A 26,154-nucleotide genomic window follows, 5' to 3' on the forward strand; every position below is an offset into this window, starting at 1 on the left:
TTCGAATTTGCAGTTCTGGATCTTACAGTTTCAGCCATTCCTGGTTTGATCTGCCTTGTGATTTCTGAACAACAAACCTGCAGGAGAGAGGAATTTAGTCACTGCTGTATACCAGTGCAGTGAATTGTTCCATACGTTTTTAGTGGTTTTGTACCATCTGAAGCCAATTCTGAGTGAGAAGCATTCTTTACCTAATCTAATTTATTTAGTCAGACTAAGCAAGAAAAATGAAGTCATCTAGATTATTTTTTTTTTGTTTGGCTTACATGATTAAGGAGGAAGGGATAGAAATGATATTCCTTTTGGGAGTAAATTCAATTCAATAGTATTGAACAACTTTTATGAATTTCAAGATATCTTTGAGGAAGGCATTCCTTATACATTTTCATTTATCATTGTGTGTTTCTCTAAAATCTCTATTTTTAAGTTACAGTGGCCCAGAAATTGATTTAAAGCAAAACCATAACTTTTTTTTGAGGCTCATTAAATGGTAAATTACATTCCTTACTTTTGTTTGTAAAACTGACATTAAGTTTTTAATACTGGTACTAAATTGTTCTCAGTGCCCAACAATATTTTCCTGGATTCCCTCTGTATGTGAGCTGTAAAACACCTCAAATGAGTTGAGCTACGAGACTTTTCTTAAAGAACAAGAAACTTTACTTATATGGAGCAGTTTCGTAAAAATTCTGATATTCTCAAAGTTTAATGTTCAAATATCTCATTATAACACTTCTGACTCATTTTTTTCTCACATCACTGATACTCTTGCTGTTTCCTGGCACACATGTTTAATAGTTTTCATACTCTTAACTTAATCTTTGAGCAGGACAAGAAAGCAAAAACACAGATTAATTTCATGTAAGCTAAGATCTCAATCCAATTGATGGTACTTCAAAAAGCAATAAAAATACAAACATCTAGATTTCATCAGAAAGATAATCCTATTTAAACAAAAAGCTTGTGAAGGATCAGGAAAAAACAATGGTGAATAAAGAAGTGAATGACCCTGTGGCAGCTTTAGCATTTGTATGACAATGACAAATAGACACCAGTTAGTCTAGGCTATATTCCTAAAATTCATTTCACACTTGTTTTTAGTTTTTAGAATTACTATTCTCTGAACGTGCTCAGAAAAAAAGCAGCTTGTTATTACACATAACAGTTGCATGGTATGGATGAATGGTGTTACAGCACTTATAATTACACATGCACAAACATGATGGAAATTAGTATTACTGTAGATATCAGAAGCAAACAGACCTAATTAAAGAAATAACTGCAACAAAACCAGATGCAACCCAAAACAAAAAAGGACAACTCCAAATCTAATGAATCCTTTGAATATTAATTACAGAATTCCAAACAATACACTGGGAACGCTCTCTTGGAGAATTCAGTTTACTGTTTAACAGTTTCTGACTAATTTTATTAACCTGTACATCTGAGAGGATCAACCCCCTCTGGGTTTAATTAGAAGAAAATTCAATTTAAATCTAAATGTCAACAGTGGTTACTAATTATGGCAGGGCCCTGGACGAGACATCCAGTCTGTAATCAGGCAGTTCTCTGCTAACAATTAACAGTTTCTTTCTGAGTTATGAGTGCATTAGTATTTTTTTTTCCTAAATAAATATGATTCAGCATGGGACACGGCTAATATTAAGAGCACCTACTGTTAGGTGCAGACATGCAGAAGAGGTTGCCAAATTAAATTACAGAGATTTCTCAAACATATAGCTGAATAATAAGCAGCTACAAAACTAGGTCAGGGTCGCAAGCAGTCAAACACAGCCCCTCCCCCAACATGCAAAATAAATATCCCCACTATCTCTGAATAGAAATCATTCTTTTGTTATGCCCTTTGTCAAGAATATGTTACTGCAAAATGATATTTATTTCCACAGTCTTCACAGCTGTGAGCAGGGCTGAATTAATCTTTCTCAAACTGATTTCATCTTCAATTTCATGTTTATGATTATAAAATGTAAATGTATTATTTTAAAGAAAAATGACAATGAAAGGCATAAATATAAAAAGGCAGCTCTTTATCTACTGGTTGGATTTGTCCTGTAGTAACAAAGTAAATAGACAACTAATTGTTAAATAAAACCAAACATTATAAAAATGCATTGTAGAAAATGGGTAGAAATGCAAAAACTGGGGAGCCATCTAAAATGACATCATGTGATAATCTAACCTGAATAGCACATATGTGACTTTCAACAGGAGAATTACCAGAACATGCAAACATGAACAAAACTAGGGTGAAGATAAAGGGTTTAGTCATTTAACTTCAAAACAGCCCCCGCGTTCTCAGTGCTACTACTAAGGACAATACCGAAAATGCTGATTACATGAGCATTCCTATTTCTCAACTCGGTGACAGGTTTTTCAAAAATTACATTAGTCTTTTCAGAACTATTTCATTCTGATGACCTATTAATTAATTACATCCACATCCATAAACTAACTGTACCGCGTTTATGGCAATTGTTGACAAATGTGTATCATTTAATCTTGGGATTTACCAACCTTTGTGCTCAAAAAGTCAAGACAACCCATTCTGAGATTTGATAGCAATAATTTCTAAAAATGACTGTTTATGAGAAGGAAAGCAGAAATCAGAAAAAATCTACATGGAAACAGACTGTTCTACGCCTAGTCTAAACTGATGCAATAAAACCGTAACAACCAAACATGCCTGTCTTGGACTGCTCTTAGCCAAACAGAAAATCTGTTATCTTTCTCCACTAAAAAACAAAACAAATTTTTTAAAAATCCTCTTTTGTAAGGAATATGCTAAAAGTTAAACATTGGGCATTGGTTTGGTCATAGTTTTCCTTGCAACATTTTTTTTTTTTCTGACCAAGGACTACCACGTGGCAAATGAAAACACTAGCATCATTGTTGGTTAACATTAGGGTAAGAAACCATAATTACAGCTGCAAATACATTCTTAGTAGTGGAGACATACAAATCAGTTGGGATGATATGAGTGCAATTCTTTAATTTAATTTAGACTTCAATTTGTATTTTTTAAATTAAACCCTAAACCTGAAATCCCTTATGCATGTGCTTGACTTTAAATCTGTCAACACTTTTATGCCCTCCATAGACCTCACAGAGCAAAAATTAAGCATATATGTATATATGTATGAAACACTTCTAAGCATTTAGGCAGGCGCTTATGTTGAGCATGTGCTTAAAACACCGCTATTCAAGAAAGCACTTATAGATATTAAATACTGTATATTATGCATATTATGTAAGGATTTCTTGAATAACCCTAAAACAAGCACATCTCAAAATTAAGCACCTGCCTACCTCTATTGCTGAATTGATGTGGTATGTTTTTTTCTCAATAAGAAAGGATTATGCACATTTTAAAGTATAATGTGGTATGGCTCTTAAAACCCTGTGATGGAGTGGCTGCAGAAGATGTTCTGCAAATGTAATACCTGAACCTGACAAGAAAATTCCACAACCATGACTACATTTGGATGCACCAACTCAGATTAACCATGTGCTCTTAATGCACTCCAATGCCTGTTGATACTGGCAGCTATCTATACAAATGAACTCCAGCCGTCAGATGAAAGTGTGTGTCTTGTGCATCCTACACCTACTTTTGTCACCACAAATGTTAGATACCTCACTGAGGTAGGAGCCCAATATCTGGGCATCCACCAGGACCTGGGGGTCCCGGTGGATGACAGGTTGACCATGAGCCAGCAGTGTGCCCTCGTGGCCAAGAGAGCCAATGGGATCCTGGCGTGCATTAAAAGAAGCATGGCCAGCAGGTCAAGGGAGGTGATCCTCCACCTCTGCTCTGCCCTGGTCAGGCCTCACCTGGAGTACTGTGTCCAGTTCTGGGCTCCCCAGTACAAAAAAGACAGGGATCTCCTGGAAAGAGTCCAGCGGAGGGCCACAAAGATGATACGGGGCCTGGAGCATCTTCCCTATGAAGAAAGGCTGAGAGACCTGGGTCTGTTCAGCCTGGAGAAAAGAAGACCGAGAGGGGATCTCATCAATGTGTATAAATACCTGAGGTGTGGGAGACAGAGAGATTTGGCCAACCTCTTTTCAGTGGTTTGTGGGGACAGGACAAGGGGCAATGGCCACAAGATGAAGCACAGGAAGTTCTGCACCAACATGAGAAAGAACTTCTTCAGAGTGAGGGTGACGGAGCACTGGAACAGGCTGCCCAGGGAGGTTGTGGAGTCTCCTTTTCTGGAGGTATTCAAGGCTCGTCTGGACGCCTACCTGGGCAGCCTGCTTTAAGGAACCTGCTTTGGCAGGGGGGTTGGACCCGATGATCTTTCAAGGTCCCTTCCAACCTCTACAATTCTGTGATTCTGTGATTCTGTGATCTGCAAGTTCCCCCTCCAATGTGTGTGCCTCCCTTGCTCCATCCACACTAGATACTCTCCAAATGTACATCTTTCTCCACCAAGAAAAAAAGGATCCAGGACACCTCAGCTCCTAATCTCATTGTCTGAATAAGTGTCTAAAATTAGGCAGGACTGAGAGCAGGAAATAATTTCAACTGACCTCTGAAATTACTACTTTCAGCTCATGGGGATGGAGAGAGGAAGAGGGAAGAAAGGACAGCGGGCTTTCATCCCTCCCTGTGTAAACTGTGTACAGAAAAGAAAATAAAAAATCCCAAAGATTAATTAGGCCAAAGACAGACTGCTCAGAAAGGGATGGTTCTGCACACAGAAGCAGAGGACTTGTGGTCCAGTACCCACTCTTCCATCTCTTCATCTACTTTATCCAGTGCCTCCTTCATTCTAAACTTGCTTGGGAACTCTAAGCACAAAATCTGTGATTTATGTGACATCCTTTCCATCTCCACATTTCTCAGCAAATGGATGTTTGTTTTAGGGGAAAAAAAAAAAAAAAAGTTTTAACAGAAGTCAGTCCTCCCCATCCCCCACCTCCGGGTGCTTATTACACTTCTTGGGTGGCTTAGTTCATGCATCCTTCAGTTTCATGCCTTGTAATACTTCCTGAGGCATGTAACAATCACCCAGAAATACTCTGCTAGCTGTGCTTTCTTATTTGTTACAATCATTGTGTGAAATTTTGGCCTCTGTGAAGTCAGCAGAAGTTTTGCTATCAACTAAAACAGGGCAGGGCTTCACACTTCATGGTTCTAAAATACTCCCTTTTTTCAGTTCCTTTAGTATTACCATTTTATATTACTATTGCTAAAATTACAATCTGTGATAACCAATGATGTAAGGTATTTTGTAAGATCAAAATTCCAACATTAAATCAGAAGGAATAAAAATAAACATTTCAAATTTCTGCTATGCACAATACAAAGCGTAATTTAGAGGAAACTTCAAATCAAAATTAACAAACTTTTTAGCCTTTCATTAAGCAAGGGCAAGTGCCTCTATGTATTTTCCCATCCCTGAGAGTCTATTTCTACTCAATGTTCAACTGAAGTTTTAGTTGAGATCTTTTGATAGTACCAAAAAGGAAGTTCTTTTAACTACAGCTCAATAATAAGGTGAATGGAAAAACAGTTGGTTTCCTTCTGCTTCAACTGTTTACCTTGATCTGTTTTAAGCAAAGAGAAGAGAAAGAGAGTCTGTATATATTCTTCATTACATAACAACCACAAGTTAAACCAAAAAAAAAAAGTAAAACACTGTTTTGTTCTCACGACTGAACTTCTATGGTTCTGATTTTTCTAAGTAATTCTGCTTGCACCTGAAAACAAGAGACCCATGAGCTTTAATCTGTCATTTAAAAGCAGTGCTAAAGGACTACTTAATACGTAACCATAAAGGGTAGAGCTAAACTAACATCATTATAAACAAACAAACAAAAACTAGAAAAGCTATAAGTTCTTCTGTGAGCAACAAAGAGGAATTACAAATTACACTTATGTGTAGGTGAAAGGAAATTTGACAAGATTTAGTACAACTGAAACCTGGCATGATGATTCACTTGACTAAAACTTATCAGTAAAACCTAAATAGGAAAGACAGCCAGGAGGAACAAGAATGTGGGACTCCACATTAAAGATATAATTTACATACACTTAAGACTTACAGGATAATTCAGAACAGTTGTATCTGATTGATAACAGTATTTGGTCTTTTATAGCTGCCAACACAGATGAGAAGATAAGAGAAGGACTCTAAAAATTACTTAGAAATGTATGTAAATATGAAGAGAACTTCTGATGCTATTGAAAAATTATTTTTAAATGTCTGAAAATTACAAGTCTGTTACCAATATAAAAAGTAAAGCAAACAACTAAAAATAATTATGTATTAGAAAAAGATTATAAAGAATCATAGAATCTTAGAATCATTAAGGTTGGAAAAGACCTCCAAGATCATCTGGTCCAAACATCCCCCTATTACCAGTATTACCCACTAAACCATGTCCCTAAGTACCACATCCAACCTTTCCTTAAAAACCCCCAGGGACAGTGACTCCACCATCTCCCTGGGCAACCCTTTCCAATGCCTAACTACTCTTTCTGAGAAGAAATTTCTCCTAATTTCCAACCTAACCCTCCCATGGTGCAACCTGAGGCTATTTCCTCTTGTCCGATCAGGTAGTCATAGAGAGCAATAAGGTCTCCCCTCAGACTCCTCTTCTCCAGACTAAGGACCCCAGTTCCCTCAGCTGCTCCTCAAAGGACTTGTGTTCCACCAGCTTCCTAGCCCTTCTCTGGATATGCTCCAGAGCCTCAGTGTCCTTCTTGTAGTGAGGGGCCCAAAACTGAACATGGTACTCAATGTGTGGATTCACCAGAGCAGAGTACAGGAGAACGACCACCTCTCTGGTCCTGCTGGCTACACTATTCCTGATACCAGCCAGGATGCCGTTGGCCTTCTTGGCCACCTGGGCACACTGCTGGCTCACGTTCAGGCAAGCATCGACCAACACCCCCAGATCCTTTTCCTCTGCACAGCTTTCCAGACACTCTGCCCCATGCCCGTAGCGTTGCATGGGGTTACTGTGACCAAAATACAGGACCTGGCACTTAGCCATGTTGAACCTCATTCCACTGGCCTCTGCCCATCAATCCAACATGTTCAGGTCCCTCTGCAGGGCCTCCCTATCCTCCAGCAGATCGACACTTCCCCCCAGCTTGCTGTCATCTGCAAACTTACTGAGGGTGCAAGAACCAAAACTGGTGATTGAAGTATCGCATGCATTTTTTTCTATTTAAAAACATTAGCATTCCCAAATAATTTTAAAGACAATTACAAACAAAATTGAGCAAAGTAGATATTCTAATGTAAACGAATACTCAAAATCAGCCTATAAAAAACACACAATCTTGCAGTCATGAAAGAAGGATTTTTTATTATTTTTTTTTCAAAAAAAACCCCAACATCCTAGCTGAGATGAAAAGTAGCTGGAACATTTTTTTCTTTCGTATATGGCAAAAGGGAAACTGTGAAAACTTACAGAAGTAAGTGCAAATCAGCAGTTTAGAAATGCAAACTATTGATTATGGAAGCCAGCAGTCTGAAGAATAATATCATTTCTGGTATGGTTAAATAGAGTCATGAACCAATAAAATCTGGGCAACGGCATGGCTATGGTCCCAAAAGTTGATAATGAGATTATCAGTTGTGATACAGAAGTAAAATGAATCTCACACATATTTCAGAAAGAGGAAGGGTGATATATTCTTTATTTGCTGTGACAACCAATACTTGTGAGTTCCTCTGTAACTATGTAGATTACTAAACTGCTAAAACATGATAAATTCACTGGATCAGAGAGTTTATACTCAAGGTTTCAGAAAGAAATGACTCAGAAGATCTTGTCCTTCCCCTAATTTATTTTTTTTACTAAACTTTGAAACACTGGAGAAGTTCAAGTTGACTGGGGACAAAAAAACATAATGTACCAACATTTTAGAAGTATAACTAGAATAAGATTAGACAAGCTTCACCTTAGACTGTATCTGTATTCATCAAACCCTGCTAAATGATGTAATAATAATAAATACTAAAAAAGCAGGTGAACTAGTGGCATTTAAACTGATTTTACAGAAAAAGGCTCTTTCAAAAAATCTTATCATCATATCACGAGCCTGACTAGCATAAGCAGCTGAAAGACGTATTTGTCCTTCTCTTACACTTTAGATTTCTGTTCACTTGTTTTTAACTACTGTACAAACTCAATATAAACCATAATAAACAGCAATATCTTATTAACTGACAGGTCAAAAAAATTGCTAACGGAGAAATATCATTCAAAGAAATGCTTCTTGGCATGATATTCTCAATCCAAACTTATGCAGTATCTCTGTCACTCACCTAGTAGCATTTGGAAGAAATTTAAAGAGCAGATGAAGCTGTAAATAGCAAATGGATGAGGTGTAGAAAGGCGCCTAGGAAGTGGACTCATCTGAACTGCATTTGAGCATAGTTCTGTACAGGTCACTTTTATAAATCAACAATGGCAAGCTGGAAAATAACCATGATATAGTCATCTGCACATGAACTGCCAGAGTAACATAGGTAAGAATGATATAGGTAAGAATGAGGGAATACCCTCCTCTAAGCAGGGGAGTAAGGTATAGCAGCAACTCTGCAGCAAGTCACCAGTAAGCCCAGAATATCACATCCAATTCTGGCATGTCTATACTTCCAAGTAATATTCTGAAGCATGAATAAAAAATCAGGGGCAAAAGGAATGATTCAGAATGTCAGACTACAGAACTCACAATAATTTACTGAAAATAAGATTAGGAGAAGCTTTCAACATAAACTGCAAATATCAACTCAAGGAAAAATTTGTGGTAGCAGGGAGTTCTTTACTAATAAATAAACACAGAAAGAGGAAAAGTTTAAAAATTGAAACACGTAATTCATGTCAAACTGAAAGCATTATTTGCAATATTTGATTGGGAATAATTTCCCACAGAAGCCATGTACATACAAATATGTAGTGTTTTCTATAAATAGAATCCTTAAATTCAGATTATACCAACAAAGCAGAAGTTCTGATGCAGAAGTTACTCAGTATGATTTCTCAGCCTCTGTGCACATGTGGTCAGTCTAAATATAAGAACAGCATCTTATAAGCCTCATAATCTGTCTAGGACACATATTTTTATTAAAATTACCAAGAAACGATGATCTGCTATTCAGGATGATAGGTAGCATCTCATCTGCATTGCTTACTAAGAGAAACAAATTCAAGACGACAGGAGTTTTGTCAGGTAGACAAAACCTCAGTCAGAGCTAGTAAGCCAAGTCTTGCCAAGTCTTAAAAGTTGCAAGCTGCATATTTGGAGGCTGCTCTTAAAATCCCTGCTGTTATGTAGCAGTGGGTCATCCTAAAATGCTCAAATGTCCTCACCCTGTGAGTGTGTGTAGGGGGGAAATCAATGAGACCAGTATGTGCCTGATTTAACCTGCTATATTATCGTAGAGCAGCTAAATAGAAGGCTACCCATAATTTCCCAGACTATTTGCCCATAACACAATGGCAATACAGGTCTCAAGTGATCTCCAACCTCTTTCACTGACACACAGCTAAGTATACATATGCAGTTCCAAATACCAAACCTGTTTCTAAAGAAAAACCCTCCAATATTACTTGCAATATTTCTATTAATCCTGTTCCAGTATCTTATCTCAATCCCTTTTGTAAGATGAGAGTGGTTATAATCAATCTTCTTCATGAGTTAATGTTCTAGATCTTTCATTCTGAACATGAGCCAGCAGTGTGCCCAGGTGGCCAAAGCCAACAGCATCCTGGCCTGCATTAGAAATAGTGTGGCCAGCAGGACCAGGGAAGTGATTGTCCCCTTGCATGTTGCACTGGTGAGACTGGAACTTGAATATTGTGTTCAGCTCGGGGCCCCTCACTACAAGAAGGATATTGAGTTGCTCAAGTGTGTGCAGAGAAAAAACAAAGCTGGTGAAGGGACTAGAAAGCAAGAGTTCTGAGGCACAGTTGAGGGAATTGGGTTTGCTTTGTCTGGAAAAGAGGAGGCTGAGGGGAGACCTCATCCCTCCCTACAACTACACGAAAGGAGGCTGCAGTGAGGAGGGTGTCGGTCTCTTTTCTCATGTGACAAGTGATAGGTCAAGAGGAAACAGTCTTAAGTTGCATCAGGGTTGGTCATTAGGAAGAATTTCTTCCTGGAGATGGTGTTTAAGCTTTGGAATGGGCTCCTCAGGGAAGTGGTGGAGTCCCCACCCCTGGAGGTATTTAAGAGATGTGTGAACATGACATTAAGAGACATGGTTTAGTGATGGGAATTGGTAGGTCAAGTTGATGGTTGAACCTGCTGATCCTGGTGGCCTTTACCAAGCTAGATGATTCTATGATTCTATTATTTTTGTTGCCTTTTTTTTCCCCCCCAATTATATCCAGTGTGCCTTCATCCTTCACAGAATTACTCCAGCTTGACTACTCCAGCTCTGTATGAGTGAGTGCTAACTAGAGCAGAAACATATATATATATATTTAAAAAATATAAATAAATAAAATAAAAGTAATATACTTTGATGGGAAACATGAAAGAGTTAAGGAAGCATGGGAAGGCTGAAATCCTCAACAGCAACTTAACACATCTCAAAACCTGCTAGAACTGGACACCTAATAATTTGAGGATGTAGGACATATGAAGTTTGGCATTAAGAGCAGTAAAAAAAATTCTTTTGAGGTCAAGTCCCAGAACTCCATTTGGTCTCAGGAAAGACCAGAGTGCAAAGATGCAGTTTATCTGCAGAGCAGTTGGCTAAATTGCTTTAGTGACTGTGTAGAGCTAATAGCAGCTTTCACTGTAAAGCATACGATGCATGCTAAACCCATCACAATTTCCAAAAGGTTCGACAAAGCCAATTCACAAGATCCTCCATTCATTCAATCTTGAAGTAAAAATACATGCTAGACAATTATAAGGCCAATATTGGGAAGACAAAGAACAGCTGTCTACATAGGTACATAAGGTAAAACGTTATTTTAAGAGGGTAGTTGCCAAGCTGTCACTGCAAAGCAGGTAAAAAAAAAGGCAGAGATGAAGTCCAGTTGGTGAGCTGGAGAAACATAGGGCTTAGACCTATACAACTAACAGACCTGATGTAATATTAATTGTTTTGCTTGATTCAGGCAATAAATAAACAATAAATCAGTCTTACATGGAATGAATAATTATCAATTGCCTCCTATAATAAGCATTACACAATTCCAAAAAATAATAATAATAACAAAATTGATGTCACTGCAGAGTCCACAGTTGGATTCCATACCTGGAATTGTTCTCCAATAGACAAAATGACATCAGAAAAGGGCCCAGCTTTTCTAAGAAAAATTTCACAGTACTGAGGCCTGATAAAGACAATGATTTACTCAGCACTGTCATAATTGAGCACTTCTGGATGTAAGAATAATTTTAGGCATCAGAGAACTGAGTAGTTGCACAACAGTACAACAGTAAGTTGCACAATCTTGACCTTTTAAAATGTTCTCTAATATATCATGTTAAAAAAAAAAAAAGAAGTACAGTATTAAATAAGAAATTTGTCAGCCTTATGCACAGGGGCAGGTTTATTAGCAAACAACTAAGTGGAACAAAAAATCTATAACCTCGATCTTATTGAAATAATTACAGAATCTTTAATGTCCCAGTAGGCATGCACAGAGAATAAGATGGAGCACACAGAAAGAGCACAGTAATGAAAACAGACAGAAGTAGGCCACTCATCCTACCTTTTACTTAGTGCATACAAACCACTGTCAAAAGTATAAGACAACAAAAAATGATTAACTGACCAAGAAATAGTCAAAATTTCTTTTGCAGTATTAAATTTTAGGAATGTGCAGGACAAAATTAGAATTAAAACTCACATTCCTCTCAAACAAAATTTTTTTTCTTTGTTTGTTTTTCATTTGTCTCTATGTATAATTGTCACATTTTACTAAATTTGTGTAACATTGCAAAGTCAACATTAAATCTATTTGAAGGGCATTAAAATCAGAAAAATCTCACCATTTAACTATTCTGCATGTTGTTCATATTATACCCAGTACAGATTTAAAATACACCTGAATACAGTTTGCAAAATTTAATTAGATGTATACACACACTTATTTAGGTACTATATCAGAAGCAATGGATCAGATGAACTGGCTAGGTACAGTAGGCAGAACAATATGGCCAAGTTGGCAATCCTGCAGCAACCTTATCTCTTGCATTTTCTTTAAAATATATTGGCCAAATTACAAAGCTTAGTGGCTCAGAGGAACCATGAAACAAGCCAAAGCAAGGAGCACTGCACTGCTGTGCTTCCTTGGAGCAGACCAGAAAGCAGAACGTGGCTTAGACTCAGGCCCAACCTCCTGCTCCTCCATCCTCTCCCCTCTGCCCTTCTGCACGATGAGCCTTGTTGTTCATGTAGTCCCAGTGAGACGTAACTGGCCTGGGTATGGACAGCAACCACTTCTCTGGAAGACAGAGCCAAGATCTCAGTACCTTCTTGCCCCTCCCTTTAACCTCGACATGGAGGGGGTGTGGAAGCTTTGTACAAACTGTTTGCCACAAGCTGCAAAGTACACAATGAGAAAGAACAGGAAGAAAGAACAGGTTGAAAGAACAGGAAGTCACCTTCCTCATCCGTCCTTTCTTCCAGGAAAAACAAGATACTATACAACCCTAAAAGAAACTATATTTTTTCTTATTTCCTGTCTTCCTCTATACATGCTAAAATTAGCCTCTTAATCATATAGCCTCAACAATGCTTTGAAATTAACCAATGATGAGCTTTCTTTACCCACCCAAGGAAACACATAAAATGGGCTTTACTAAAGTGAACGGGATAAAGGTAAGTCATGTTTTCAACCTTGCTGCCCACGGTGGATAGCTATTGAAAGCTATTGAAAGCAACTCCTGGAATTCAGATTCCTAGATGGCATTATAATAAAGACATGTTCCCAGCAAATAGATAGTTACTGTTGTGAGCGAAAGACTAAATGATATGGAATGCTTCACAGCATAATGCAATTGTAAAAACACTTCAGAATCGCTACAATCTTTGATTTAAATCTTCCACATCTCATTCACAGCTCTATTCATTCTCTTCTTTCACCATAGTTTAGGAAATACTGACAATCTCACATATAGAAGCTGACCAAGAAGCACACTCAGGATGGCTGCCATTCTCTTTACCTTTCCCAAGGGAAAAGAAAATGTCACATTTTTGTCACAGTGGGAATTTTCACTATGACATAAGTTTGTAAAGAAAGGGGCTTCATTACGATCTCCTAACCCCACTACTGTGAGATTACAAACATCCCAGAATTTTTTTTTTCCTCTACACAATAAGTGAAGTTGCAACTCCTTAAGGTGTTGTCTGTGTATACAAAAGTTGCGAATTCCAGCCCTGCTTACTTTAGTATTTCTAACCATACATATATATATATATATATTTTTTTTTTTTTTAATATGAAAAGTGCTTTACTTCTTTACTTGTCAAAATAATTTCCATTTCCTCTAGGTATTTAAAGTTTCAATAATGTTTGCTGTTGTCTAGAGATTAAGAACTGATACTTTATATCAAAAGCCTTTTTTTTTTTTTAAGAACATTATGTTCAGGACTGGTTTTTGAAAGGCATGTATCCTTCTCTTCTACGAACTGTTGTACTTCCTGCAAGCTGCCAGACTCACAGAATCATAGAATCACAGAATCATTAGGGTTGGAGAAGACCTCCAAGATCATCTGGTCCAACCATCACCCTACTACCAATGTCACCCACTAAACCACGTCCCTAAAATAACCACTTCTCTTATCCCTATATATCTGCGGGCCTGGTTGTCACTTGTACTGTGGCTCCTTTACACCGCTCTGGCTGCACAGCAGTGCTCTAAGGTATCTATACATCCACATCTACACACAGTTTACTTCTGCAGGGCATATACTTCTTCTCCCCATAGGGATGAAATGAGGTAACTGAGTCACGCCATACCTTGGAAAGCAAAAAGTAGATGTATGAGCAGGTATTTTTGCTATTTACTGTGAAAAGCCTAAGAAGAAATAGCCTACATTCCTTATTTGGAGATGATATAAAAATGTTGAATGGGAAATGAACATTATATTTAACTTAGCTATGTGACACCTTAAAAATTAACTTTTCTTTATTTATTGTGATATTGCAAAGCTTAATGTTCTCTGCATACATCTTTTAATTTATGTTAGCAATCAGGACAGAAGTTTTCACAATAAAATTCTATGGTACATTCAGAGCCCTTTAACAGAAATGAAATTTTAATATTAAGTGTTATAATATACTATATGTTTTCTCTAAAGAAAGTGACTTCATGCTTTCGTAAGTTTCTTACTACATATTATCATTACTTTTAGGGTTTACTATGCCCCTCTTTTAACTGTGAGAGCACAAACCAGAACAAACACATAGTGAAATGCTTGAAATTCATTATGCAGCTTTTCAAGTGCTCACAATACTCCTATTAAAAATGCATAACAGTGTTCTTACAAAGGGTCAACATTGTGCACTTTGATTTAACAACGAAAAAGCTTTCCTGAATGTTTTAGACATTTCTCTGTGCTGCATAATAGTCGTAAGGGTAGCAGAATTTTTGCTCTGCTCCTTTGTCAAAAATTTGGGACTTGTTTCTGTTTCAAAGACAGTGCAGTCTCTAGATATGCACTAACAACAAGGCAAATATTTACATGTTATTATAGGCTCAGCTTACTCTAGACAGGCAGGGAGGTTCTGTTCTGACCTGATGGGGGGTGACTCTGCCAGAGAATGGGATTTTTAAATTGTAACAAATGTTCCACTGAACCACTGAGTGAACCCACATCTGATTGCCCTACCACAGTCCTTCTCCAGGCACAAGTACTCATTCTGTAGGCTGCACTGTCCATCTCAGGACACACTAGCAGGGACGGCCTGCTTGGTGGCTGGATGCTTCTCCTTTCCTACCTTCCACCAGGCGCCCTGAACTTTGCAGGATGTAGGCCTAATCCAGCATGCCCAAAAGTTATTATCACACAATTAATCAATTAACAATTAACAGTTTACTAAGTTTCATTTTGGCCATCTTCTGCACATCAAAATAGTATTTTTCTTTAGATAGGAGAGCCTCAGAAGAATCATTAGCCAAAATACATTAGTATGAATGATGACTTTGTCACAACAGAGACTGGGACCCATAATGGGGAATTTTTAATTTGGTCAAAACTTGAGAGATTCTAACATATCTTTATTATCAATATCTTTGCACAAGAACTGTATGATGTTCCTTCACAAACAATTCTTCATGTAGCAAAAACTCTCAGAGAACTATCGCAGCTCATAAGCCATCACTCGAGACTAACAAAATAGGCAACAGCTAGTGCAGAGACCACTGTCTGTTGAAGTTCTTCCTGATTTATTTATTTTTTCAACTATCTAGTTTCATTTTGTGACTTGACATTGTATTTGCTCTTGCAAATACAATGAAGACACCAGCCAGTCAGCATAAGTGAAAGCTGAACCTTCACACGTAACTGTTGATGTTAACAGAGCTACTCCAAAGTTAGGCTGGATGGCTGCCACATGCCATGCAGCTTATCTAGTGTTCACTAAGGTGACAGATTCCAGCTCATTTTCTTTCACACTGCAAACAGTGATATGCCCACAGCCACCTCTCCTGCCCACTGGCCACCCATGGGGCTTCTCCCTCTGTCTACCCTTTTGCTTCCTCACTTGCTGAAGCAGGATAAGGAAAACAGTGGTAGTAGTGGGGCAGTCAAGAGCTGAATCTTTATCCCAGAGACGTTGACCTTGTACACACACAGTGATTTTAGGCCTAGTGTGGTCAAGTCGATCACCAGCAACTGTCACCCAAAATTTCACCCCAGCGTAGACTGAGGTCTTGATTACCAAACCCCTCAGACCAGAGACATGGCCAGAGTGTGCACCGACTCCTTCCTGTGTTACAGCACCATGCATGAGAAAAGAATGAGCTCCCCAGTCTTGCTCTGAGATGGAGCTTGTGACCAGTCCCAGCACTCACACAGTTCTAGGAGTTTGGAAATGTTTGCAGATTCCCTGAATTGAGACACCGTCTTTGAGGATCAGGTTCCTAGCCATCAAACACAGGGGGAAAACAGCCAATTATTTTGTATTACTTTGGCTCCTAGTACGTGCTAAATCAGTCATAAGATCATCCACAGCCTGTTCTGAGATTTGACAGCTACTACACACTTTCAAGTTGATTGCTACCAATTTGGAGCCTCTCAGAAACAAACATGGACACCCTGCAGATAGAGATTCACACATTTGGTAGAAGGGCCTTCAAAGCTGAAGTCTGAAAAGAAAGTGCTAGTATTAAAATGTTATAAAAAGATACTATGGAATAAAAAAAACTCATAAAAACATTGTTTGACACATTATAGCTCAAATTCCAAAAGGAAAGAAGTTGCTGAAGGTATATAATCCTATATGTAAATAAATGTGTGTATATATGTGTATATGTACAGTATGAATGACAGATTGGAGATCTCATCTACATACCAGAAGATTTTGAGCAGATTGTTAATTTATTTTAAACTGCATAGTAACACTTCTAAAATACACTAATCACAACAGTGTAAATACTCTTTAAGACTGGTGTAACATACATATTCAGCTGATTTCATGTCTTCTGGGATTAAAAATGCAGACATCAAAACTTTTTTTTTTTGGTATGTATATTCTGATGTCTTATCACACATTAAAAAATTAGAATGGCATCAGGAGGCTCAAGTATGTTTAGAAATAAATTTTTCCATAAGTATTCTTGAAATATGAGGTATTTATATTGCACTGGCCAAACTACATGTTATCCTTAAATCAACCCTAGATAATGTTTTAATGTTTTGATGTAACTGTTAACTGTACTTTGCAAAACTGTAAGGTGGTAAAAACATAGTGAGATATGAGATTTTGAGGATAAATAGTTTGATCATAATTAAAGATTGTGCTACTACAACCCTAGTTTAAATATTGCTTGAATTTAATTTGTTGGCAGAAGATACATGTCAATGATCATGCAGTTCATTCAAGTCAAGTGGAAAACCTTTCCTTTGAGTTTTGGTTTTATTTAAGCTTGAAACACTATTGTTAATTCCAGGGTAATTAAAACAAGGATTTCCTTAATTCTATACAAATTGAGTCCACTTGTGCCTTGGAAAAGATCTATTTCTTTCTAAAGATATCTTTTAAGACAAGATGATTATTAATTTCCAGGTACTGAAACATAAATCTAGACACTCAACCTCATCTTTGATACCACATGTTCTTTCTTCTGAAATAAATAAATAGATAAATAAATAAAATCTGTGAAAAACTGCTCTGAGAGCTGGAACCTCCAGATTTAAGTGCCTAAAATTGTGCTTGCAGTTTTCAGAACAGAGATCCAAATGTGCTTCTGAAAATGCCTACTCAGTTCGTGCTTAGCAATAAAAGAATGTAGATGTTTCTTTATTTTATGTTAATACCACACTGCCCAGATGTCTAGTCCTTCATTTCTGAACATGCCCAGAGGTTCTTAAGTTTCATAAACGAGAATAGCTTATCTGATAATTCACATGTAGCTCCAAGAAGAATTCAAAAATCAACAGTCCCTCTGCTTAACACATTTTATCATTTTACTTATTTCCTGGATTGAGCTGACTATAATTTCTGTAGCAGGAGAAAACACTACTAAGCTGCAGTTCTGGATTCTTCTATCTGCTTTTGGTCATTCATCACCGTCTGTATTTGACAAGGAGGTAAGATCTTACTATACTATTTAGTTATATAGAACCAATAATTAAAAATATCCTCTTCTCATTTGAACTCCAGAAGCAGTTAGCTTTTGTGAGCAAGTTCTGAAATAGCAGAAATAGTCTAACTAGGAAAAGGCTGTACTAGATTTTGTGGGCTCTGCCTAACTCATGTACCTGCTGTGTGAACGGTAGACTAGGGAAAGAAACCTGCAAGACCCTTCATCCTTTAAGGTTTACCTTGGTCTTGCCTAAGTTTCGAACAGATCATTCACACCCAAGGTCCAATGCAACCTAGATACCATCATGTCTGGTACTTCTTCCTTGCTAGAAAGAGCCCAGAGAGCTGAATAAGAATGTATAGAAGAAACAGAGGCCTCAGAAAAACAAAATTGGAATATGAAATCCTACTTAACACATTTTCTTATGCCGAAAATTATTAGAAACAGGTTAAGTAAAAACATTTGTTGGTAAGACAGACTCTAAAGAAAAACTGCTACCCAATAAATGTATTTTACTGTACCAGAAATCCTCATCTAAGGTAAAAGAGAGTTTGAAAGAATTACAAAACCAGAGTAGATCATTTGCTTCTACATTTGTAACCATTGATCTGAGAAACATATCAATAAACATCGTATAATAAGTATTTGATTTTGAGATAACAGTAATGACTATGATCTCAATATCTTTAATTTTGCATTTAAAGAAGCAATACCAATATTCTGATTCTGGGTTTGGAAAAATATTATGATAATCAAATTAACTAATAGTACAAATATAACACATCACTCAATCCAGGTAAATGATCTGTATCAATGATTTGGAATAGTGATTCATATTCACATCATTTCTTTAATTAATAAAATATTGAACATTGTCATTGTTTTTTAATTAGATTATTTTAAATTGTCTACAAATATTGACTTTTTAATAAGGAAATGAGAACTATTAAAAAAAGTTTGCTTTTAATAAAAGCAAACCATTTTATTATATATTTTCATTTATAAATGTACCCATTCTAGGCTTTAATACTCTCAGATTAATACTTAGAAAATGTAGCTGACTATTGAAAAATACAGATATACAGATCTCGGATCTCAGAGTAAACCCAGAAACTTGAGTTAGATCATTCATTCCTATGTGTGATGAAGACAAGTCAGGAGCATAAAAACGAAGTTCAGAAAAAATAAGATTTTGAGAGATTAAATCAAAATTAATTTCTCTTGAAGTCCCATCCATGGCTCAGAAGTCCCACCCACAGAAAAGCATCCAGCTTTTCCTTCTGAGTACACTTAGGCAGTGACGTGGCTGTACTGGCTTTTTGTACCATACTCTAGGGTACAGTTTTCTAAAGCAGACGTCATGATGTACAAAAGGAAATGGGATATGATACCCAAAATGATCATCATAACAGCAAAATTTTAGGTTTTCTTTCCTACTGGTTACAGCCCTTAACTTGTAAACGGTCTTGGGTTCAGGCCCATGTTCAGGAAGTGTATGGCGCAAAGTTCCTGGCCTGACGATCTACAGTATATATGAAGACCAGCTTCAATGAAATGGTGTTACAAATATACAAGAGTTAGTGAGAACCACTGACTAGATGTAATAGCTGCATACATAATGCAAGTCTTCTTATACATACTATAATCTCAAATCCAAAACACACTTCAGTCTCCAAATCTACCTCTCCATCCTGAGGGTCAGTCAGTTCTCACCAGGAAAAATTTTGAAGGGGAGTCAGGCATTTCAGTACATATATGGAGATCAAAAACTCAAAGTCTGATGAAGTGCAAGGAGAAAAGAGAATTTTAGTCAAATGCATAGTGACAGTAATGATACTGTGAGCAGAACACTAAAAGAAAACTTTTGGGTTTAGTTTAAAAAAAAAAAAAGTTTGGTAGGATGGATTACTATGCAAAGGCAAGATATTCTGTTTTTCCCCTGTAGCTTCATAAATGATGCATTTGAGAAACGGAGTGTTTACATAACTATAATCATACAAACTATTGTGCCTTTAGCAATTTCAATAATATAGACAGAAAATAGAGTTATCTTCGTTATGAACTTCCTATGGACAACTTCATAAGTAGCACTGCAGTTAGATAATAAAATGAAATAAAGATATTACTTTAGGCCATATTCAAACCTTATTTCCATTTTGTAGAGATCAAGGGTGTAACAGGCTCTTTATTTGTAGACCATACAGTAGCTTTGCTAACAGAACTATGCATTTTTCCCCCAGCAATGTTACATGATCCATGAGCTTCCACATAAAAAAAAAAGTGTTTAGTTCTTCAAAGTTATTTCTTATAGCCAGTTCCCAAAGTTGAACCACACGACAATATCAAGAGATACTTGTTATTTATTGGGCCTCTCCATCAGTAAAACCCCACAAGCCTTGGCAAGAACAGTATTTGTTAATATAAGAGTGGCAATATAAAGTAATTTGACTATACTAAACTGCATGTCAAAAAGAAACGAGCACTATAGTTATCAGCCATTTTCCTGGCTATCACATACATTTAATATGATAAGCAAGGACTATCTTAGTGAACCTTGAACTCTGCAGCGATGTAGATGAATTAGAGCTTTTGAAAACATTTTTTTTTTTTCTTATCCACATACAAATAGATAATAGCTTGATTTTAGCAGGGATTCTTTATAGCTAAAGTACTTCCCCCTCAGGGAATCATACTGTCATTTGTTTTTATTTTCAAAATGAAAACAAATGGCATTGTAACTCCTAAGGGTGAAAATGACTTCAGTCTACTTTTTCCTCTGCACTCCCATATACTCATTTTTAGTTAGATGGAATATAGATATAGTTCTTTCCCCCTTTAGCTCCCATTGCCACAAACTGTATTCAGTAGCTGTACAGTAATTAACAGCTCTTGACTGGAAAACTGCCAACATGTACAACGTGACACTCTTCCTTTGAACGCTAACAAAGTGCATAAGTAATTTATGTTGGATTAAATATCCCTAACAGGGACCCTTAAGTAACCCAATCACTTTAAACAGGCTCCACATGTATGCTCCTGTGCAGTGAAAACGTCAGACAGTGATAACCCACTAATAGCACAGTTCTAACTATATTCCAGCCATTAGCATTTTATGACATCAATCCTCATTAAACTTGGCAAGGAAAAAGATACTAATGTTTCCTAATTTTGCAGCCAAGGTGGAAGAGAAATGGAGAAAATGTAGACAGGTGCTGTCTCCCAAAAAGGATTAACATTTTTTAAAATGTGGTTGCAATCTTCTGTTAGTACCTTTGTTTGTACTGAAAGAAAGACAACAAAGAGGTAAGGACTACAAGGACCTCAGTGGAATCCAGCCAAGAGTGAAAGAAAAGACTGGTATTTCAGCCATTGTGCTCCCTGCTAAAGCACTGTGCCAACTCATCTTCCAACCCATTATATGAAATTTAATTTAACCTGCTATGCAATTAATTCAGATGTTCAGCCTATTTTTCTCATGGCAGAATCCCTCACACAATGCCTTATTTAAATATTAATCAGTCCTCTTTCAATTAGGACTAATTTGCTTCACAGGGTTTCTCTCATCTTCTGATTGCAGGAAAATGGAGGTAACTTGCAACGTTTGAGGATAATTAACATGGTATTTTTATAATACTGATACATCAAATGGGACCTTAATGAACCCCGCTGATTCCATTTAGTAAAGCATGCCTCAAAGTTATAATCAAGAGGAAAGCCATTGCCATCTGTTTAAAATACTAAGGAGCACAATTTAAACACAGAATAGTTATTTCTTTAAACTGTCTATTGTAGGGGTCTGCAAAAGCCATTTTTTTTTCATGGAAACTAATTGTATAGTATTTAAATTTGAACCTTTTATTGCATATATATAAACAGTGTCTTCCCAAAATGTAGAGGGCCTTCTTAATTAAATGTTGACAACCTCAGATATAAGTAATGTTTGTTAATGTTAATTTTCAAAACATGCTGTGCAGTTGTTACAGAGGCAATACAGTTTTTACTCTACTCTAATGAATATAATATTTTGTGTAATTTTGCACAGTACTTGAAGAGCACACTCTTCAAAACAACTTCCCTCCCACCCCCCCCCCCCCAAAAAAAAAAAAAAAGAACTGTAGTCTTTGCAAAATGAAAAATAAAGGCATATGTTGTTCATTTGTTGGTTATTAAGAAAGGCAAACAAGTTAACATTTACACATGACCAGTTGCTCACAAAATGTTCCATCTGCTACAAAGAAGGTCGAAGTTCATCTTTCTTATGTTTAGAATTGCTCTCCTGTTCCTAGGTAACCTGTAGTCAAAACCCATGTGACTGAGATATCAGATCCTGACTTCATCATGAAAGAAAAGAAGTCCTTAGTGAAAAAACAGCAGAGAAAAGCAGATCAGACCATTTGCTTCATTTTCTCTCCCCTATAAATTTTAGAAGTTCATAATTATTTATTGACTAAGCCATAAAACTTGGTTGGTTTTGTTTGTTTTTGTTTAGTTTTAGAAAAGTCTAAAATATTAGTATACACAAACAGTTAAAGAATCAGTATTTTGCTTTTTCCTGTATACTCTATTGAATATGTGACTACAAAAAAGGAAATGTCATCACTGTCAAATGTCAATAATTTACTATAACATAACGTGGTGCAAAACCCAAAAATTAAGTCAAAACAATTCTGAACTTTTGAAACATCATTTCCTGCAGCTCACCTCCATGTGGATTCTCATGCACCTAACAATATATTTGTACCCTCGCCAGCACATTTCTTAGTAGTGGTAGGACCCCTAACAAATACCTTCTCAAATGCAGTGTGTACTTTCAAAACTTTGTAGTAGCTTACTGATTTTGAGTCTTCATTAAGTATAAAATAGGTTAATTCTTACTTGAAAATACTGTCCATCATGCAGAGACAAGCTGATCTCAAAAGCCTTGCTTTCTTCAGAAATGGATAAAACCTCAGGACTGATCACCAGGCCTACATAATTGTAGCAGAATTGATTAAAAAACTGTACAAAGAAACAAAGGCATTCTGTTGCTGTCCTGGATTTTCTACTCACTCAAGTCTAGAGAGGACATCGGGGAGGAGATTATTACAAGTGAAAGGGAGCAAAGAAAGAATATGCGGCTTTCTAGCAAACTTTGTCTAGCAGAGACATCTCTAGAGGTGTCCAGAACACAGTACATTGTGTTGTAATAATAACCATAGCCATTCTGGGGGACTGGGCTTAACCTGGATAACTCTCTGATGTGGATACACAGAAACAAAGATACTTAAAAAATATATACTCCCACTGTGTTGAAAGTATATTACAGAACAGATGTTCCTCTGATACATTTCTTTCTTTCATTCTATTTTTTAAAAAGGGCACAAGACAATTCAAGATCTGCTTTGACAGAAATGATACATTCTCCATTACACATTTTGAGCTTAATTTTAGCTAGTTCTGAGTACTCCATATCTCCATTTACTCCAAGTAGATGTGTGAATCTCAGTACTTCAAGACGTTTATATTTAGAGACAAGTTAAGGAAGCCTTCCAGGTTGTGATCCATTTCCTAGCAATCAGGAATTATTGTGGTTCTTCAAAATTATCCTTTCATCCACCACTGACTTTATTTATCTGAAACAATTTATATTTCTTTAAGGGAACTTAAGCCTAGCAAAATCTTATGTTTTCCCTTTAATAATATGAAAAATACCCTCTGAAGATGGGTCTCTGATCCAGAGGGATAATAAGAGATTCTTAAAGGTCATATTATCTACACATTATTGGATATATTTGACCATTGCATCTTGCTTCTTTCACTATTAAAGGGTAAAGAATCAGAGAAAACTCCTGCAGTAAAATTTGTAACTCATAGTTGTGAAAAACTCATTTTAGATCCGTCTGAAAGGATGTAGTAGAGTCAGTTTGTTGCCTGTATCAACCACGTGGTAGATGGCCAATATAGAACATACTGCTCTCAGTTATTTCTGAGATGAAAGGTCTATAAGTATAACTATCTATTCTATCATGAATATAAAGAAGCCAGCATTTTGTTTGTGTCTTTCCCATTGCATAACCAGAACCTGTCCAATATTAAGAGAGTTCTGAAATGTCATATTTTCCCCTAAAAAATTATCCTAGATGCAGCCTACAGTACTTGAGACGGGAAGGCTATTAAATTTTGGAATGTTAAAGTATCCTTCTGAGTAACATCCTATTTGTGTTTGCTTTGCTTGCCCAGAGGGTGCTACTAGATTTCCTCCCCCTTACAAGAGATGCTGGGGACTCAGACAATAATGATAAAAACATACAAGAGGGATTTGAATTTATCTCAGAGGGGCAGCCTGATCATCCCTGCAAGCTTCCAGAGCTTTAGTCTCTGAAATCAAGCAAAATACTACGAACTAGAGCTAAAACTCTTCATAATATTCTTTACTAGGGTCTATGGTCAGGGACAAAACATCACTGCTAATGGACAGTTCTTGCTCACTGAGAGTTGTTATTCACATATGGGTTTCTCTGGACTGCACAGACATGTAGTTTCCTGAACTGTCTCATTTAAGAATTAATCTCATTTAAAAAGTTATTGCATTGTATCTATGAATGCATGTCAGCTAAGATTACCACAATGTCCTGTTTTGGCATTATCCTTTCTGAATCTGTTTAAGATATATTATCACTGACTATTTTGTGGCTGCTCTTGAGAAGAATAAAAGAACTCTGGGCTACATCAAAGATGTAACAGACTCATAAAAGAGTTTCTTGTGCTGCTGATAGTTGACATCCAAGTGTGTCTTGTGTCATTCAGTTGGCTGTTTTCTGTCTTCATGCTTCATCTGGCACAACTCATCCCTATCTATAGAGGTATTCAAAAAAAGGAGGTGACAGGCAGCCACTGCTGTGAAGAATGAACACTGTAGTGTTTAATCAGATAGTCCATGGGGTGAGTCTATGCTTGGGTGAGATTTATTGCTAGCACCGGACACTTAGGAATCTTGCTGGGTCCATGAAACTTATCCTCGTAGATCTATTTTCCAGAGGGAATAATGGGAAAATTCTCACTTTGTAAAGAGATGATAAAAGCAGATCAATGAGTTGCACCCTTGAATGATATAGCTAAGGTGAATGCATTCAGCTGAAAGAGTGAACAACTGAGTGACTGAGATAACTCAAGAGGACACCTTATTGTTCTTTGAATATATATGCCCATTTGTCAGATTTATTATCCAGATAATTTTTGAATCTTTTATTATGGTGGATATTGCATCTCCAGTTCCAGACTTAATGGCTGTTCCATGAACTCCATCTGGAACTTGTTCAGTAATAGGATGGGCTTTATACCGCCCCATTCCTACAGCTGATCTGTCTCCACTTTCATTTATTAGCTGAGATGTCTCAAGGGATAACATAACTGGATGTGCAGAAAGAAGCTTGCATTTATTTTAGTCTCCCAATAAAAGATCTATAACTAAATTGTAGCCAGTTAAAAGTGGAGCATGTCTGACTTAATTTTAAACAGATTTGTATTTTCAAGTATGCGTTGCTGTTTACAAGTGTACTAAGACATTTAAAATGCAATAATACACTATAATAAAATGACAGCAAAACACCTACTGCAACACTAGAACAAAACTTAAAACAGGAATAAATTAGTGAAGATAGTTTATAGAGTTAAAGATTTCCAATTTTACTACAGACCAAATAAATCTTAATTTTCAGAGTATTTTTAAAATTTTAAAGGCACTTTTTTAACCAAAGCATGCATTTACCAAAAGGTACACATTCAAAACTGTGTGACTATTCCAAAAGGAATGGCATTGTGGCTCAGTTTCCAACCTGTATTCTATGCGCCAGCCTCCTCTCTCTTGTGCCAAACTGGTGTTGGAATATAAGTTATCTGTGTGAGTAAGCCACAAAGTTTACACAACATCACTTTGTTTTGGGACTCCATTATTTTTCTTCCTTCTGCCTTTCCCTAGTCCACATAAATTCTGTAAATAAAATCTCCTTCTCCCAAGAGGGGAGAGTTTTCCACTTTTTCTATTTCCTATGAACTGGTTGCTTACAGTGCAACATTAGCAAACAATTCCTTACACCACGAGGAAAAATGTAAGTAGCATGTTGGGAAAATAAAACATATAATTATTTCAGTGCAAATTTCAAAGGGATTATAAAAAAGTCAGTTGAATATATTAAAATACCATAGAAGAATCTTAAGCTACAGAAAGTAAAAATACATTATTTTTATTACAGCTCATCTGAAGATGTGGATTGCAGCCATCAACACTGTGCAACAGACAACCCTGCCAGAACTGTCAATAATTATCAGATTTGAAAATATAAGTAGCTTATGCCCATCACACACATTTGGCAAAGCTGTCCGTTCCATATCTGGCAAAGGTGGCAGCTGCATGT

The 26,154-nt window shown here is 36.8% G+C and overlaps 1 protein-coding gene and 1 long non-coding RNA gene across 5 annotated transcripts in view; both read right to left on the bottom strand.

Moving 5' to 3' along the window:
* Positions 1–26,154, bottom strand: part of TOX (thymocyte selection associated high mobility group box) — a 223,055-nt gene that overhangs the window by 147,876 nt on the left and 49,025 nt on the right. The gene's annotated exons all lie outside the window — the stretch shown is intronic.
* On the bottom strand, positions 21,885–26,149 carry LOC125181254 (uncharacterized). The gene is made up of 3 exons (XR_007160292.2): positions 22,811–26,149; positions 22,637–22,728; positions 21,885–22,116 (listed from the first exon to the last, which is right to left on the bottom strand). It is a non-coding gene; the product is annotated as an uncharacterized lncRNA (long non-coding RNA).

This window comes from Anser cygnoides, chromosome 2 (genome assembly GCF_040182565.1).
Source record: "Anser cygnoides isolate HZ-2024a breed goose chromosome 2, Taihu_goose_T2T_genome, whole genome shotgun sequence".
NCBI lineage: Eukaryota > Metazoa > Chordata > Aves > Anseriformes > Anatidae > Anser > Anser cygnoides.